The sequence below is a fragment of the Schistocerca americana genome, chromosome X (assembly GCF_021461395.2).
Source record: "Schistocerca americana isolate TAMUIC-IGC-003095 chromosome X, iqSchAmer2.1, whole genome shotgun sequence".
Classification (NCBI taxonomy): Eukaryota; Metazoa; Arthropoda; class Insecta; order Orthoptera; family Acrididae; genus Schistocerca; species Schistocerca americana.
The window spans coordinates 796,577,829-796,594,472 of record NC_060130.1 but is presented as its reverse complement, the minus strand read 5'-3'; the positions used below and the strand labels follow the sequence as shown (position 1 = coordinate 796,594,472).

Sequence of the window (16,644 nt, the reverse complement as noted above, 5' to 3'; positions counted from 1 at the left end):
TTCTGGACATTATGCTTAAGTGATGTTCTAAACACTGATGTTAAAATTATTACTACTATTATTATTATTGTTATTATTATTATTATTTTAATGTTTGAGTCATCTAAGGCCCACGCGCCAATTTCGATACTTCCTCCTTTGTTACTCTTTCTTGTTCCTCCAGTTTTCTTTCATTTTCTCATTATGTATAGTTTTTCTCTCCTTAGACCATTTTGATCCTGTCTTCTTCTCCCTCCTGCCTTCGAATCCTTCCATTTCCAACACTTTCTTCTTAGAAATCTCTCTTTCTGTTGAGTCTTTTCCACTTATGGTGTTTCTTTCTAAGTCTTTCCTAACTTCTTGAATCCAGGATGCTGTTGACTCCTTGTCACAAAAATATTTAAAAACCTGTTTGATGAACCTGTTGCGAGGCTCGTTCTGTTTAAACGTCCATAAAATAGCAGTCGCCTCTTCTGTAGCGTTTCAGTTATGTTTTCTGTGTTGCGACATACTTCTTCATTACTTCTTAATTTCCATACCTTTGTATTTCTTGGCGAACCGAGTGTTTTTAGAGTGATTCTTCTTTCTAGGACTTCAAGTTTGTGAAATTTATAATTCACTTGCATAAAGATATTGTGGTTTTACTACTGTGCTGTAGTGCTGTCTTTTCAAAACTTTGGACAGAGACCCTTTATTGTAAATGTTCCTGATTATTATTATTATTATTATTCTCGAATCAGAAACATACAAATTTACAGTTGCCATACACATCAATAAATATATACACACAAATTGAATTTATATTACATGTGCCCAGTACTTTGCAACCTCCAAGGCGCTTGGAGTGGCTTGCAGGAGATCAATCTTCGTGCAGGATGTAGGGCACAAAAGGCACTGGAGCATGTGGCTTGTGGTTTGTTCTTGTCCACAATCACAGGACGTATCTTCTGTTATGAAGCCGCATCTCTTCAGGTTGTCTCTGGATCGTCCAACTTCTGATCGTAATCTGTTTAAAGATTTCCACAGCAGCCAGCTCTCGTTGTGTCCAGGTGGTAGTTCTTCAGCTTCTGGCGTCTGCAGGTGAGGCGTCGACTTCTTCCATAACTCCAGCCTTGCCTTCTCTGGTGAAATGGTGAGCTTCTCGGATGTTCTCAGGAAGCTCTTTCGCTATCTCAGCCGTTGCTGTGGTGGATTATGTCCGTGCAGTGGATGGGAACTGTCCTGTTCCACTTTCAGTCTCTCCTTGTTGGCAGCCACTGTTCTGCGTATCCACGGTGGCGCTATTCCAGCCAGGCAGCAGAGCTTATCAGTTGGGGTAGGTCTTAAGCAACCTGTGATCAACCTGCAGGTTTGATTGAGAGCAATATCTACTTGTCTGGCATGAGATGACCTGTAACAGACTGGAGAAGCATATTCAGCAGTAGAAAAGCACAGTGCCATTGCAGAACAGATAATAGATTGTGGTTGTGATCCCCACTGTGTCCCCGCTAGTTTGCGAATTAGGTTGTTTCGAGCGGAGATTTTCATTTTGGTGTTCTTGCAGTGAGTTTTGAATGTCAGAGTTCTGTCGAGAGTGACTCCCAAGTATTTAGGTGCGTGATGATGCTGGAGTTGGATGCCTGACCAAGCAATATGTAGCTCACGATTAGCTTCCCTGTTCCTTAAATGAAAGGCACACACATGTGTCTTCGAAGGGTTTGGTCTGAGTTGGTTCCGATTGTAGTAGCTTGACAGTGTTCTAAGTGCTGTTGTCAGGTTTCTTTCCACTCTTTCAAAGCATGAGCTCTGTGTAGCAAGGGCTAGGTCATCTGCATATAAGAATCTCCTTGTGCCTGGGGTCAATGGCTGGTCTTTGGTATAGATGTTGAAAAGAAGTGGAGCCAAGACGCTTCCCTGAGGTAGACCATTTTCCTGCGCTCTCCAGCGACTGCGTTGTCCTTGAAATTCAACAAAAAATCTGCGGTTTTGGAGGAGGGTGCTGAGTAGTCTAACGCGGTGGGCGTTGTTGATCATATTGCATAGTTTTGCAAGGAGTAACCGATGATGGACAGTATCGTACGCTGCTGTGAGATCCACGAAGACCACGCCCGTTACTTTACGGGTTTCAAAACTATCCTCTATAAACTGAGTGAGATTCAGAAGTTGCCCTGTGCAGCTTCTGTTTGGTCGAAATCCTGCTTGTTCGGGTATGAGAAGAGGGTCTAATACTGGTAGGATTCTATGCAGAATCATACGTTCGAACAGTTTATAAAGGTGACTCAAAAGGCTAACTGGTCTGAAATTCTTTGGATGATTTGCTCCCTTTCCAGGTTTCAGAAGAGCTATCACCCTGCTCTTTCGCCAGATCTTTGGTATTTGGCACTGATTCATGCAGTTGTTGAAAAGCTGCAGGATCCAGATTATGTTCCTGATTATACCATATGCTCTCTCCATTTTTACGTACACTTTCTTCTACACCGATTTTTTCTGAGCCATTTCTTGAATAATTTCTCCCAAATATTTAAATTTATTGACTTTCTTTATCTGTCTAATACCTGTTATCACGATTTCTAGGGCATTTTTTATGTTTGCCACAAATTTTGTTTCTTCTACAGAAATCATTATACCTGCTTTGTCAACTATTTCTTCTAAGAGATCGATTTGTATTTCTGCATTTGTTAGTTTTCAGAAAGAATGGCAAAATCATCCGCAAATGCTAGACAGTGAATTTTAGAACAATTGTTCTTAGTCTCCAGTCTTATTGGTGATGGCTTATGTTCTTCTAATTTTTGTTTCCATTCTCTTACTACTTTCTCGAGGACACAGCTGCCTTGCACCTGTTTTTGTTTTGAATTCCTTAGATATTTCACCCCGAAACTTTATTTTTGAGTTGGTGTCTGTGAACGTTTCACTAATAAGGTTTGCTAGTTTAGATTTAATGCCAAATTCTCTGTTTCCTTATCAACCGAATCAAATGCCTTTTTAAAATCTATAAATGTTCCAACCATGTCTTTAGAGTTTGTAAGTCTGTAACGGATTGTGGACTTGAGATTGAAAATCTGTTCTGAGCAACATCTTCACTTTCTAAATCCACTCCGAATATCTTCCACGTGGCTATCAAGTGTTGCTTCTTCTTGGTTTTGTAATATTGTTGAAAATATTTTATAACCCACTGGCAACAGAGATACATCTCTGCAGTTACTTGAATCATGCTTACCGCCCTTGTTGTGCAAAGGATGGATAAGAGCCACAGTCCAGTCTTCTGGAATCTTTTTGTTTCCTACATTTCTTCTGAAGGTTAGTTATAATTTTAGCTGACACCTCTTTATAAGTTCAGCTGTAATACGGTCTTCTCCACTGGCTTTGTTGTTTTTCAGGATATTTATGGCTTTTTAAAAAATTCTTTCAGCTGTAGTAGGTGGGAGATATGCTTCTGGGTTTCATGAAGATCTAGAAATTTTAGCTTACAGTTCGGTTCTTCAGAGTTCAACAATTGTACAAATTACTTTCTTAGTATTTAACAGTTTTGGGTATTGCTTAGGCGTATTTTACCATTTTCATCTCTGAAGCAAATACTTGGCGCTTGGAATCCCTTTAGATGATTTTTAAACATCCAGAGTTATTTTTAACACATCTGTTTTGTATGTCAAGAAGTGGTGACTTCTCAAAAGATCGCTTAGTACTCTTTATTATTCATGCTGTTTTTTTCCCTTGCAGTTTAAACTCATCAAGGTACTCAGTCTTTTCAGGACATTTCGATGTTTTCCACTGTTCGTTCTTTCTGCATCTGCTTTTTCTCACGTTTTATTCCACCAGACTTTTTTTATAATTTTTTGGATCCAAATACATTCTTCGCTGCCTGTTGATTTCTTTGGATAATTCTTCCCATTTTTCTGATTTAGCTATTTTAATTTCTTCTTGAAACTGTTTTATTGACTCTTTTGTTATGTTGAGCATGTGTGTGTTATATTTAATCAATTTTTGCTACCTCTTTTGGAATTTTCAGTTTAATTTTAGTCAGGTAATGCTCAGAGTCAAATTCCCTGTTTCCTGTTACTTTTACATTCATGATTTCTTTAATATTGCTTTGAGAAATAGCCACGTGATCTAACTATAACTCCCCTAGTATTATATTTGGAAATATCCATGTTTTTGCTTTTCTTGGCAGTTTTTTGAAGGAAGTTGATATTAACTTCAACTGGAAAGTCTTACAAAGATTGCCATTTTTGTTCGTTCTTTTATGGGCTGGATAGTTTCTCTTCTGAACAGGAGTCCATATGAGCAGATCAGCTGCGACTTTGCCTGATATTGCTCGTAGCTTAGGCACTTGGGTTAAGCACGGCTTCGTTTAAAAATAATAGCCCCATGTAGTCATAGGCTCAAGCCCCGCAGCTAATTCGCTGCAAACAATAACCTGTAGCTATGATCCTGCAGTCAGATAATCTATGCATTGGCTAGAATGGCGAGCTAGTGAAATGCACATAACTATAAAATAATAAATAAACGAGTAATTTGATAAAAAAAGGTTCTGTTCTAACGTCTGTAATTGATGAAGACAACAGAGAATTATGTTGAATAATGTTTATTTAAGAACGAACATCTCAGACAAACGAGAAGTGGTCCTACCATATTCAGTTAACATACAGACAGGAAATACCCTTATCAAATGCAGTAAAGTTACAGTGGTCGCCTTATGGGAATGGTAGCGAAATCTCCAAACCGAGCAGTCATCAAAGATACGCGAAAACTAAGTCCATTTCGTGATCACAGTACACGAAGGATTCACCAGCTCAAAATAGTTCAGAGCTCAGCATAATGATTCATAAATTGTCACACTCGACACGAAGAATAGTAACTCATATTCTGTCTATTCACAAGCGGAAAAAGTTAAGAGTCCTTCTCTGAAGTACATTCAGACCTCTCGAACTATAAAGTCCCTTAAAAAGTATGGTAGTGACCGTTCACAGCCCAGAATCAAACCCCTCTACGATTGAATCACGCTCGTTGTCACAGGCAGGTCTGCCTTCTTCCAGCACTCGACTAACAAGTGTCCAGAATCACTCACTTGAGCGCTCCCCTCGGAAGTTCCAGCCTCCATTTGACTCCAGCAGTGTTCCGCCACTGTCCAATTCTCTTTGGCTGAAGGCCATCCCCACCAAAAATACATCGTGCTCAAGCTCTACAGACATGATGTGATTCAGGTTGACCACTTCCCGGACTAACCTAATATATTACAACAATATTTAAATAAGGAAATGCAATAAACATTCTGTTATACTCAGGTCATTTACAATAAACGTAAGTAGTAGTTGGTTCATAAATAAACAAAGCAGTACTCTTTCGCAAGTGCGCTCACGTTAAATGACTACAGATTATCGCGAAGTATTGTTTAAACAATTGTTTATGCCTGCTTGACAGAGGTGTCTTTTGGCACTCTTTACAAAAGTGGTGTCAGCCTACATAAGCGACTCTCCCATATTTCGCGAAAATACAAAACGTGCTGCCTTTCTTTGAACTTTTTCGATGTACTCCGTCAGTCCTACCTGGTAAGGATCCCAAACTGCGCAGCAGTATTCTAAAAGAGGACGGACAAGGGTAGTGTAGGCAGTCTCCTTAGTAGGTCTGTTACATTTTCTAAGTGTCCTGCCAATAAAACGCAGCCATTGGTTAGCCTCCCCAACAACATTTTCTTCGTGTTCTTTCCAATTTAAGTTGTTCGTAATTGTAATACCTAGGTATTTAGTTGAATTTACGGTTTTTAGATTAGACTGATTTATCGTGTAACCGAAGTTTAACGAGTTCCTCGTAGTAGTTTTCAGCACGCCCTCTTACAATAAACACCCTCTTAAAGTGTTGTTGATACACTAAACAGTCTGAATCATCCTGCAATTGATGGATACGCTCACTGGACAAAATATCAGACGTCCCCTTCAAAGAACACACTGGAGGTATTGGGGCGCTGACGATGGTGTGGATCTGGTATCAGACGGTCACGTGATCCTCCACCGCTGGCTGAAGTCAGGACAGTGATGCAGTGTGTCTGTGCCAGCCGGGATCAATACACTGAGATAGGCCGACTTGGGGACGTGACAGAATGCCGAAGAGAAGTTGTCGTATTTGGAGATGCCCATGACCGCACCGTGATTGAAATTGTCTGCTTTGTTGATGCATCGGTACATATTCTCCAACGTGTCTATAACAAATGGTGTACTATTCGCAGACATGTAACACGGCATACGATGAGTTGTCGTGAAAGGTTCTTAAGTGATAGGAACTGGAGATGAGAGTCACGTGTTTGCAATGGCCACCGGTTAGATGCAAGACAGGAATTGCTGTTATCCGTCCCATCTTACTCAGTAACCGAGAGAACGTTGCGAAGGGATCCCCCTCAAATAGCCATTCTGAGTCGTACACATAAAGATACAGGTCTTGAATGGGGTAAACAACACAGAAAGTGGACAGCAGTAGACTGGAGGCATTCAGTGTGTTCCGACGAGACACTATTTTGCCTCTTTTTCAAATGGTGCTAAGCTTCGAGTGAACCGACGGTCTAATGAAACGTTTATCCTAAAGTGGCGGGAGACATAGTTCATGCCAGAGATGGGTCTGCTATGTATTGGAGCTGTTTTATGTACCATAATACGAACCAGGACGTATACATCAACATTCACAATAACTAAGTGTTGGCCTATCTTCTACATCTTTATCATGAGTATGCTGTCTCCAAATGCCAACAACCATTTTTAGAAGGCTGCACACTTACATTCCTAGTAGAATGAATGCTAAGGCATCCTATCGCATGTAAGCTGGCACGCTAATTTACTCGATCGTAATCCCATAGAATACGTGTGGGACTATTTGAAACTGCAGGTAAATGGTAACAATCAACATCTCCACAGTTTCGTAGCTCTGAGCATTCTAATTATCCATGAGTGGCTTGATGTAGATGTAACATACGTGAATAAACACGCGGACTCTCCTTTTCACCGAAATGAGGCTTTTGTCGAGGTTACAAGCGACGTTATACGATATTAGAGTTATGTCTCCCAGGGATGAATAATTTGTTGTAAATACTGAAAGAACAGAAATAGCAATTATCAAATGTTAACAGTAGTATAGCTAAGTTGTTTCTCATCCACATTGGTTGGTTGGTTGATTTGGTTCAAATGGCTCTGAGCACTATGGGACTCAACTGCTGAGGTCATTAGTCCCCTAGAACTTAGAACTAGTTAAACCTAACTAACCTAAGGACATCACAAACATCCATGCCCAAGGCAGGATTCGAACCTGCAACCGTAGCGGTCTTGCGGTTCCAGACTGCAGCGCCTTTAACCGCACGGCCACTTCGGCCGGCGGTTGATTTGGGTGAGGGGACGAAACAGCGAGGTTAACGGTCCCTCATTCACTTTGTTTGCATTCGTAACTTCACTCGTTCACATTCAGTGCCCTACCCATGACGTCACAAGCCACTCCCCCTTATCTGTTACACGACTAGGCACCTCCCCCCTCTTATCTCTGACTCCACAATCCAAGATGGCGCTAAGCCACGCCACTTTCCTCCAATCACAGTGCAATATAACACCACGAAACAGCCAATCACAGCTGAATGCTTAACAGGTCAATCAGTATACAGCCACCATGTTCAAAAGAATCCGAATTACCTTTAATGTCTATCAAAAGTACGAAAAAAATGTTTATGTCAAATACTGTACCTACCAAGTCAAGTGAGCACACACGGCATCCAAAATTACGTAAAGGATGCAATGTGCAGCGTGTCCACATCTAAAATATGTAAGCTTCGTCATCAGCAAAACACACTTACACAATTTTTGTGCAATGAACTTACACGTTGAGGACCACTAGTTCGATCACTGTACCACGCTTATGTAAAGCGAACGGACGCACAAATTACATGTTTTACACATCTAAGTTGTTCTGTGATGTCTATCAAGTGCTACAGTGTTAATTCAACATCTAAAACATCTGCGAAATCGTCCATCAAAATTGATATTTAAAACATGATTGTGGACTATCTAATTAACTGCTCCAAAACTATTTCCATGTCTAAGCTGCTACAAAACACGTCCGGCTAAAAAGTAACGTCCTAAGCAAGTAGTTGGTATTTAATTTTTAGGCCTATGTTGTTCATAGTAGGACAAAGATCGCTTGAACTGAACACTTTCCCTGTTATTCTCAGTCTGTGAATACGTCATAGGTAAGAATTTAAAGACTTGTTGTACAGCGTATTTTCATTAGTTGGTAGTTCAGGATTTGTTATCTTTGCAGCACCGAGGTATAGTTTCTGCTTTCGCCTTAGTCGTATCACACCTGCCTTCATACACAATGTACAGTAATGACAATGATAAAATTACATAGAGTGTGACACATTAAGAACTATACATATGTCGTTTTTTCTTTACATCATCATGAATCGAATAGGAAGAAGAAAAAACATAGGTGAGATGGTAATACTGATGCAGACACTGTCCACCATTGTTGTTGCTAGTGGATGTAAATGTAAATTCGGTGTAGCTGTGACAATTTTAGAATGTAAACATTCCAATAAAATTCTTCAGAGCCTGTGACAATTGCTTTTTAATTTGATCCTGGAGAAAAAGAGGACGCAAAGCGTGAAGCTAAATGAAAGAATACAGTCATTGGAATATGCAGACGACACTGCAGTCACAGTGAGTCAGGGGAAGAAATGGCAGAAACTGTAGGGGACATGGCAAAAAAAAAAAAATGGTTCAAATGGCTCTGAGCACTATGGGACTTAACATCTGAGGTCATAAGTCCCCTACACTTAGAACTACTTAAACCTAACTAACCTAAGGACATCACACACATCCATGCCCGAGGCAGGATTCGAACCTGTGACCGTAGCGGTAGCGCGGTTCCAGACTGAAGCGCCTAGAACCGCTCGGCCACTCCAGCCGGCAGACTTGGCAAAGACTGCCAATGAGACTGGACTGTGGATTAATACGGAGGACACCGAAATGATTGCAGGTTCCATAGAAGCCCCAAATAACACCATATTACAGGTAGGAATATAGAACATAAGCAGAGTGGAAAACTAAACAGCTTGCCACATTGTTCAACAAGCATAATAACTTAAAACAGGAAACTAACCAACGTATTGTCAATGGGTCTAAAGTTATTTCAGTGTGAAGCAGATAATTTCATCAAAAAATTTATTAATTCATATCAAATTTAAAGTATGCAATGGAGTGCTAGTGCCAGGGTTGTTATTTGGGCAGAAACCTTAAGCACTACAAAGAAAGATGAAGAGAACCTGTTGATCTCGAATCATGAGAAAAAGCTTTGGAGCAATCAGCGAATATAATATCTGGAGACACAAAAAGAACCAAGAACTACACGACCTGATGAAACAACCAAACATCGTACAGAAGATGAAAGCGCAAAGAATAAACCTGGGAGGGCACTTTCCCAGGAAGCCAGACACCTGCCGTGTTAAGGCTGTGTATACTGAAATCCTGATGGAATTCGTCCAACCGAACACCAAGGAAGCGATGGGAGGATGAACTGCAGAAGGACCTTGAGCAGTTGAATGTCCACGAGAATTAAATCGAAAGCGCAGAAGTTCTCCATCTATGGAGGAACACTGTTCAGATCAGTGTACGATCTTCAGCGTCCCTAAAGGCTGAAATGTATGTACGTTTGACTGGGTCGCCTACAAAATTACCGTCGTTTCGGCTACTCCTGCAGGAAACCTTCATCAGGGTGAACACTTCTGGCCAGTGGTACTTCTTTGCGTATACTACTTCAAAACAGGTATGTGCCTGAGCGTACTGTGTACAGACTGAGTGAGAGGATCAACGGGAAGGGTTTTTAGATGCTGTTGCTGGGAATATTTCATTTAAAATTTTACTGGTTGCAACCGGCAATTCCAGTGGATTTTATAAACTTGACGTAGTGCTGCACGCGTATTAGCTGAGTTATCAGCTACAGAAGGTCGGCGAGCCGGCCCTGCTTACGAGGATGTCCCATTCTGTGGCGTAAACACCACACCGGAAGCACTCACAGGCCTGAGGTGCCACCGGATACTACGCAAGTATCCCTAGTCACGATGGTAGTTCCCACTAGATTCGCTGATAACCAACAAAAATTAATGTGAGACATACATAGCAATAGAATCTGATGTCCTTGCCCGTTTATTCTGTCACGCAAACGAAAAACATACACTACTGGCCATTAAAATTGCTACACCAATAAGAAATGCAGATGATAAACGAGTATTCATTGGACAAATGTATTATACTAGGACTGACATGTGATTACATTTTCACGCAGGTTGGGTGCATAGATCCTGATAAATCAGTACCCAGAACAACCACCTCTGGCCGTGATAACGGCCTTGATACGCCTGGGCATTGAGTCAAACACAGCTTGCATGGCGTGTACAGGTACAACTGCCCATGTAGCTTCAACACGATACCACAGTTCATCAGGAGTAGTCACTGGCGTATTGTGACGAACCAGTTGCTCGGCCACCATTCACCAGACGTTTTCAATTGGTGAGAGATCTGGAGAATCTGCTGGCCAGGGCAGCAGTCGAACATTTTCTGTATCCAGAAAGGCCCGTACAGGACCTGCAACATGCGGTCGCGCATTATCCTGCTGAAATGTAGGGTTTCGCAGGGATCGAATGAAGGGTAGAGCCACGGGTCGTAACACATCTGAAATGTAACGTCCACTGTTCAAAGCGCCGTCAATGCGAACAAGAGGTGACCGAGACGTGTAACCAATGGCACCCCATACCATCACGCCGGGTAATACGCCGTTATGGCAATGACGAATACACGCTTCCAGTGTGCGCTCACCGCGATGTCGCCAAACACGGACGCGACCATCATGATTCTGTACACAGAACCTGGATTCATCCGAAAAAATGACGTTTTGCCATTCGTGCACCTAGGTTCGTAGTTGAGTAGACCATTGCAGGCGCTCCTGTCTGTGATGCAGCGTCAAGGGTAACCGCAGCTATGGTCTCCGAGCTGATAGTCCATGCTGCTGCAAACGTCGTCGAACTGTTCGCGCAGATGGTTGTTGTCTTGCAAACGTCCCCATCTGTTGACTCAGGGGTCGAGACGTGGCTGCACGATCAGTTACAGCCATGCGGATAAGATGCCTGTCATCTCGACTGCTAGTGATACGAGGCCGTTGGGATCCAGCACGACGTTCCGTATTACCCTCCTGAACCCACCGATTCCATATTCTGCTAACAGTCATTGGATCTCGACCAACGCGAGCACCAATGTCGCGATACGATAAACCGCAATCGCGATAGGCTACAATCCGACCTTTATCAAAGCCGGAAACGTGATGGTACGCATCTCTCCTCCTTACACGAGGCATCACAACAACGTTTCACCAGGCAACGCCGGTCAGCTGCTGTTTTTGTATGAGAAATCGGTTGGAAAGTTTCCTAATGTCAGCACGTTGTAGGTGTCGCCACCGGCGCCAACTTTGTGTGAATGCTCTGAAAAACTAATCATTTACATATCACAGCATCTTCTTCCTGTCGGTTAAATTTCGCGTCTGTAGCACGTCATCTTCGTGGTGTAACAATTTTAGTGGCCATTAGTGTAATATGCCCAGACGCTCATTCATTTTCAAATAATATATACAGGATGCTCCAAAAGTCCCCTTACAAATTTCTAGGACTTGTAGTGCGGCTGACTAGACAATATTTTGTACTGGAACCCATATCCAGAAACGTACCGTTTCTGAGCTACAGCCGTTTGAAAATGTGTGCCAGATAGGTATGCAACTGGATAGTCATGCTGGGCGAAGGGAGGAGGGGTTACGTCGGATCGGCTGATACCATTTGACGTCTGTCATGCCTCTCTGACATTGTTCTAGCCTCATTGACGTAAGTGTCAGAGAAACATGGTTGAGTCACGTTTGCAGAATATACCGGAGTGATTCTTCTGTATGGCGAAGCTCAAGGTAACGGGAGTGCTGCTCGTCACCTTTATCAAGATCGTTATCCACAACGTCAGACTCCATAGCATATCATTTTCACCTTCGAGAAAAGGTACCCCGTCAGCAGGCGTGACTGTGGTGCCGCACACCCGAATTGGGAGACAATGTCTGTGAGAAGTAATTAAGTTTCCTTTTTGTTTCTTTGCTTGTTAATGAGTGGAATTGTAAAACAAGTGATGTACTGGGTCACGGCTAATAAACACCAGTAAAAGTGGTCGCGTAACCAATATGTTTTAAAACGGTTGTAGCACGGAAATGGTACGTTTCCGTACAGGAGTTCCAATGTAAAATATTATCTGCTCAGTCCCGTATACAAGTCTTAGAAGTTTGTAAGGGGAATTTTAGAGCACTCTGTATTCAGCACAAACCACAAACAGTCATCCTTATAAGATCTGCCTGCAATACTAGCCGAAAACTAGTTTTCTAATATCGCAACGCGGTCTCAACCCCAGAAGAATTTTACTACACTGTGACAGTTAGTACAAATGAGGTGGTTCAAAATGGTTCAGATGGCTCTGAGCACTATGGGACTTAACAGCTATGGTCATCAGTCCCCTTAGAACTACTTAAACGTAACTAACCTAAGGACATCACACAAATGAGATGTCTGCAATAGAGTTTCGTGTTATGGTGAATTACAACAACCTAATTTATCTGTCTGTCTTTTATGTTCGGTATGTTCATTGCAGTAAACAAGTAACTCTGAGAAGATTTATCAAAGTATAAAGAATTTTGTAGCTTTCACTATGTGTGCAGCACAGGTAGTACTTATTTAATTATTTACAGGCGCACTCAGTGACATACCGTCAAATGAAATGTAACAAAACGTGGTGGATAAATTTTAAATTTTGACTTTTTAAGGTGATAGGAAACTTGAGAGTGCATATGTCAGATTTCGTGCACGGAGATTTTCATTAGCAGTTACTTTTCGTAAACTTATTAATATTTATACAAACTTGATTGAAATTTCTCATAATTAGAGATACGAAGGAGAGCCCTGTAATTGTTTTGGAGAAGATTTAATAGCCAAGATCGCATTCATTACCATTTATCCCTGGTTACGGGTTTCAACAGTTAAGATGTCATCTTATGACCTTTAAAATTTTTTTGCTATGCTTCCTGTTCCATTACGAATTTATCACGCATGCCATGTTGATGTTCTATTGGGTATTATGTAGCCCATTACACACAGGTTTCTTAAAAATAAAAACCGGTTTCACAAATAAAAACAATACAGTTAAAAAGCCCCTTGTGTTACTAGGGATGTCCGCACATATAACATTCCACTGATGCCTATTGGATGTTGAATTGCGTAACAGTGCACGTTTCTGTACATTTTTACGTTTACATCATGAGTTAAATACATCATGGGCCTACATTCATTGATGTACACAGTTCAACTGAACTGAATTGTGTACTTCAAAGAATGTCAATCCATGATATATTTAACTCGTCATCTAAATGTGAACAAGTGCAGAAATATGCACTGTTACACAATTCAACATCTAATAGGCATGAATTGAATGTTGTGTGTGTGACATCCCAAATTACACTATGGGCTTTTTAACTGTATTGTTTTTATCTGTGAAACCGGTTTTTATTTCATTTTGAGAAACCTGTGTGGAATGTGCTACGCAATATCCACTAGGATGTCAACATAGTATGTATGTGATACAGTCATAACGGAAGGACGTATAACAACAAGTCTTTTAAACATCAGATGACTGCATTTCTAGCCGTGGAAACCAGTAATCTGGAATAAATAGTACTAAATGCGATCTTGGGTACTAAATTTTCTCCAAATCTTAGATAACCTGTTCTCAAAATATTACTTTCACCCGTAAATAAATATTGTGTGTCTACTAATTACTAAACGGGTGTCCCAAGGCACAGTCACAGTTGCAGGTTGCCTACCTAACGTCTTCCAGGGGCAACAAAAATTTTATTTTCAATTCTCCATACAGTTGACGACAGAATTTTAAAATTTAATGTGCTGTCGTAATCTGCTCATAAGAGGAATGATCTTATGTTAAAGTTTTAACACAGTAAGACAAGTATAACACCTAGAAACTGCGTATACGTTCGGAGGCAGCGTAACTGGCGGCACACAAATTACCCAGAATATATTCATACAGTATTTGTCAATAAGAGCACTTAATGACGTACAACAGACTTCGTGCAAAATTTAAAGTCTTTACAAACATTTTCTCACTGATGCCCCCACAAAATGATTAAACGAAAAAAAAGTTTATAGCTTACTACACTGTCAGTGCTCATGTAATAAAACTCCAGCATCAGGTATGACGTTTCCATTTATTACTTATTTAACACTTACTCAATACGCAACTTATTCTGCAGACAATATTCACATATACCACTGAATGCACCTGCAAAATTATGTCATTAAACAACACATAGTTCACGAGATAGGACGTCATAAACATTGAAATGTCTGAAAAACTACCTTTTGCTTAAAACAGAGCGCAAATTACTCGCACTGTGCCCATCCAGTGCTTGATGAGAGAACTTAGCGACATCCAATAAATTTTAAAAATAATTTCAAATATTTTCTAAACTTTTTTTCGCTTACATGCTTAACGTCAAACATTTAACATATTAAATCACTTGTAAAGTAATCAGACTCTGTAGCTGTTTTATGCATATGAGTTCGGTTATTTATAGAATCAGGGTTGTCAGTTTGTGTGGGTATTTATCACGTAATTTAACTACCCATTGAAAATGAATTATATGTGTCAATTTCAATTGTTTTGCAGCATGCATTCTGAAAACCACTGTGTAAGCTGTAGACACTAAGTGTGTGAGGAGATGCAGAGTGTTTAAATGTGATTACTGTAACAGATTTTCTATCTTCTTCTCTGAATTTAACAAAAAAGTTCGTTCACTTTACAGCACTCGGACGAGTGAAAGGGGTTCATTACATCAGCCACACAAGTGGCTATTATTTGAACTGTGGGTCTAGACCAACCTGCATACGGCTTCCTCTATGTATAATGGACTATAATTAATAATTTTCTTGATATGATAACAGTCTCACAAAATTAAACATAGATTATTTTTCACTTTTAGCCAAATCATGGTCCCTCATCAGATTCCCTCACTCGAACGGCACTCAGCTAGCTTAGCCACAGATGCCGGTTTCTTCCAACTATCTCACGATGCGAAAAATTCAGTCGTTTAGTTACTGGAACAGATATTCAGCCTATGTTTACTACGTGCTAAATGTTTTGTAACATTCCGCGATCTTCGAAAATACTCGAGAGTCACGATTCTACGTACTTCGCAAAATTACTTGCTCTGAATACACACCACAAACACGACTCGTGTTGTAACTCTTCAGGCTTTCCCGGCGATCTAATGACATTTTGGGTTGTCAGGTGTTCTGCCGGATATCAGCGTCATACTTGCACGATATTTCGGTCACGTAGCTCGTGGCCTTCATCAGGTGCGACCTGAGACTGCTCCTCGAGTGGACCTGGTCCAGTATTTATGCCTATGACCTTCCCCCTCCACCAACGGCTGCAGGCGCTTCCTCTGTGGTCCGCGCCCATTCCCTGCGACCTGCTGGAGCGTTGCTGCTCTGTTTTCCGTCCGCTGCGGTTCTAGGTGTTCCCTCTGCTGTCCGCGTCCACCAAACCCGCTCCTGGGGGTTTCATCTACGGTCTGGGGTACCAAGCGTTCCCCCTGCGGTCCGCGCCCGCTCACCACGACCTGTTGGAGCGTTGCCGCTCCGTTTTTCGTCCGCTGCGGCTCTGGATGTTCCCTCTGCGGTCCGCGCCCACCAGTCCCACTTCTGGGTGTTCCATCTTCGGTCTGGTGCACCTGGCAGTCCGTCAGGGGCTCGTTTACCATCTCCATGTCTCTGGTTCTTCTGTTTGTGTAGTGTTGCAGCTGGCCCCGTTGCTCCTTTAACAATTCCAGAGCCGGATCCCAGGCTCTGCTTAGTTGGTACCCTGTGTCACGGTTCACAAGATCGTCAGTCATTTTAATTTCTATCGATTCTCTTATAACACTGTCCCAAAATCTGGGTGTTTGTGCTAGAATCTTGGTATCCTCATACTTCATGGCATGATCTAGTTCTAGACAGTGTTCAGCAATGGCTGACTTAGTCACCTGTCTGTCACCTGTCACGGACGGAAAACGGAGCAGCAACGCTCCAGCAGGTCGCAGGGAATGGGCGCGGACCACAGAGGAAGCGCCTGCAGCCGTTGGTGGAGGGGGAAGGCCATAGGCATAAATACTGGACCAGGTCCAATCGAGGAGCAGTCTCAGGTCGCACCTGATGAAGGCCACGAGCTACGTGACAGAAATATCGTGCAAGTATGACGCTGATATCCGGCAGAACACCTGACAACCCAAAATGTCACGACTCATATTTTTTTTCTTTCCTCTATTAGGCTCAACACACCTCAGAATTAAACGTTTGTCCACGCCTCTGGGTCGCAGTCCAACCAATATCCGTGGTCACTCGCCATCGACTGACGCTTTCACGACTGGAAAGCGCCTACCTGTGACTTCCAGACTTTCTACAACTTAAACTATATTGCAGCCGCCGAGAATGAGCTGCTGATATCGGTATTTTATTAAGAATATCAATAATGACACCCTTACGTTACACACACCTGTCCTTAAGTTACAGGATCTTACAGATCCAGGAAATAA

General features: G+C 41.7%; 1 protein-coding gene across 1 annotated transcript in view; it reads left to right on the top strand.

Annotated features, from left to right (window-relative positions):
* Positions 1–16,644, top strand: part of LOC124555065 (SET and MYND domain-containing protein 4-like) — a 201,540-nt gene that overhangs the window by 35,713 nt on the left and 149,183 nt on the right. The window lies entirely within an intron of this gene.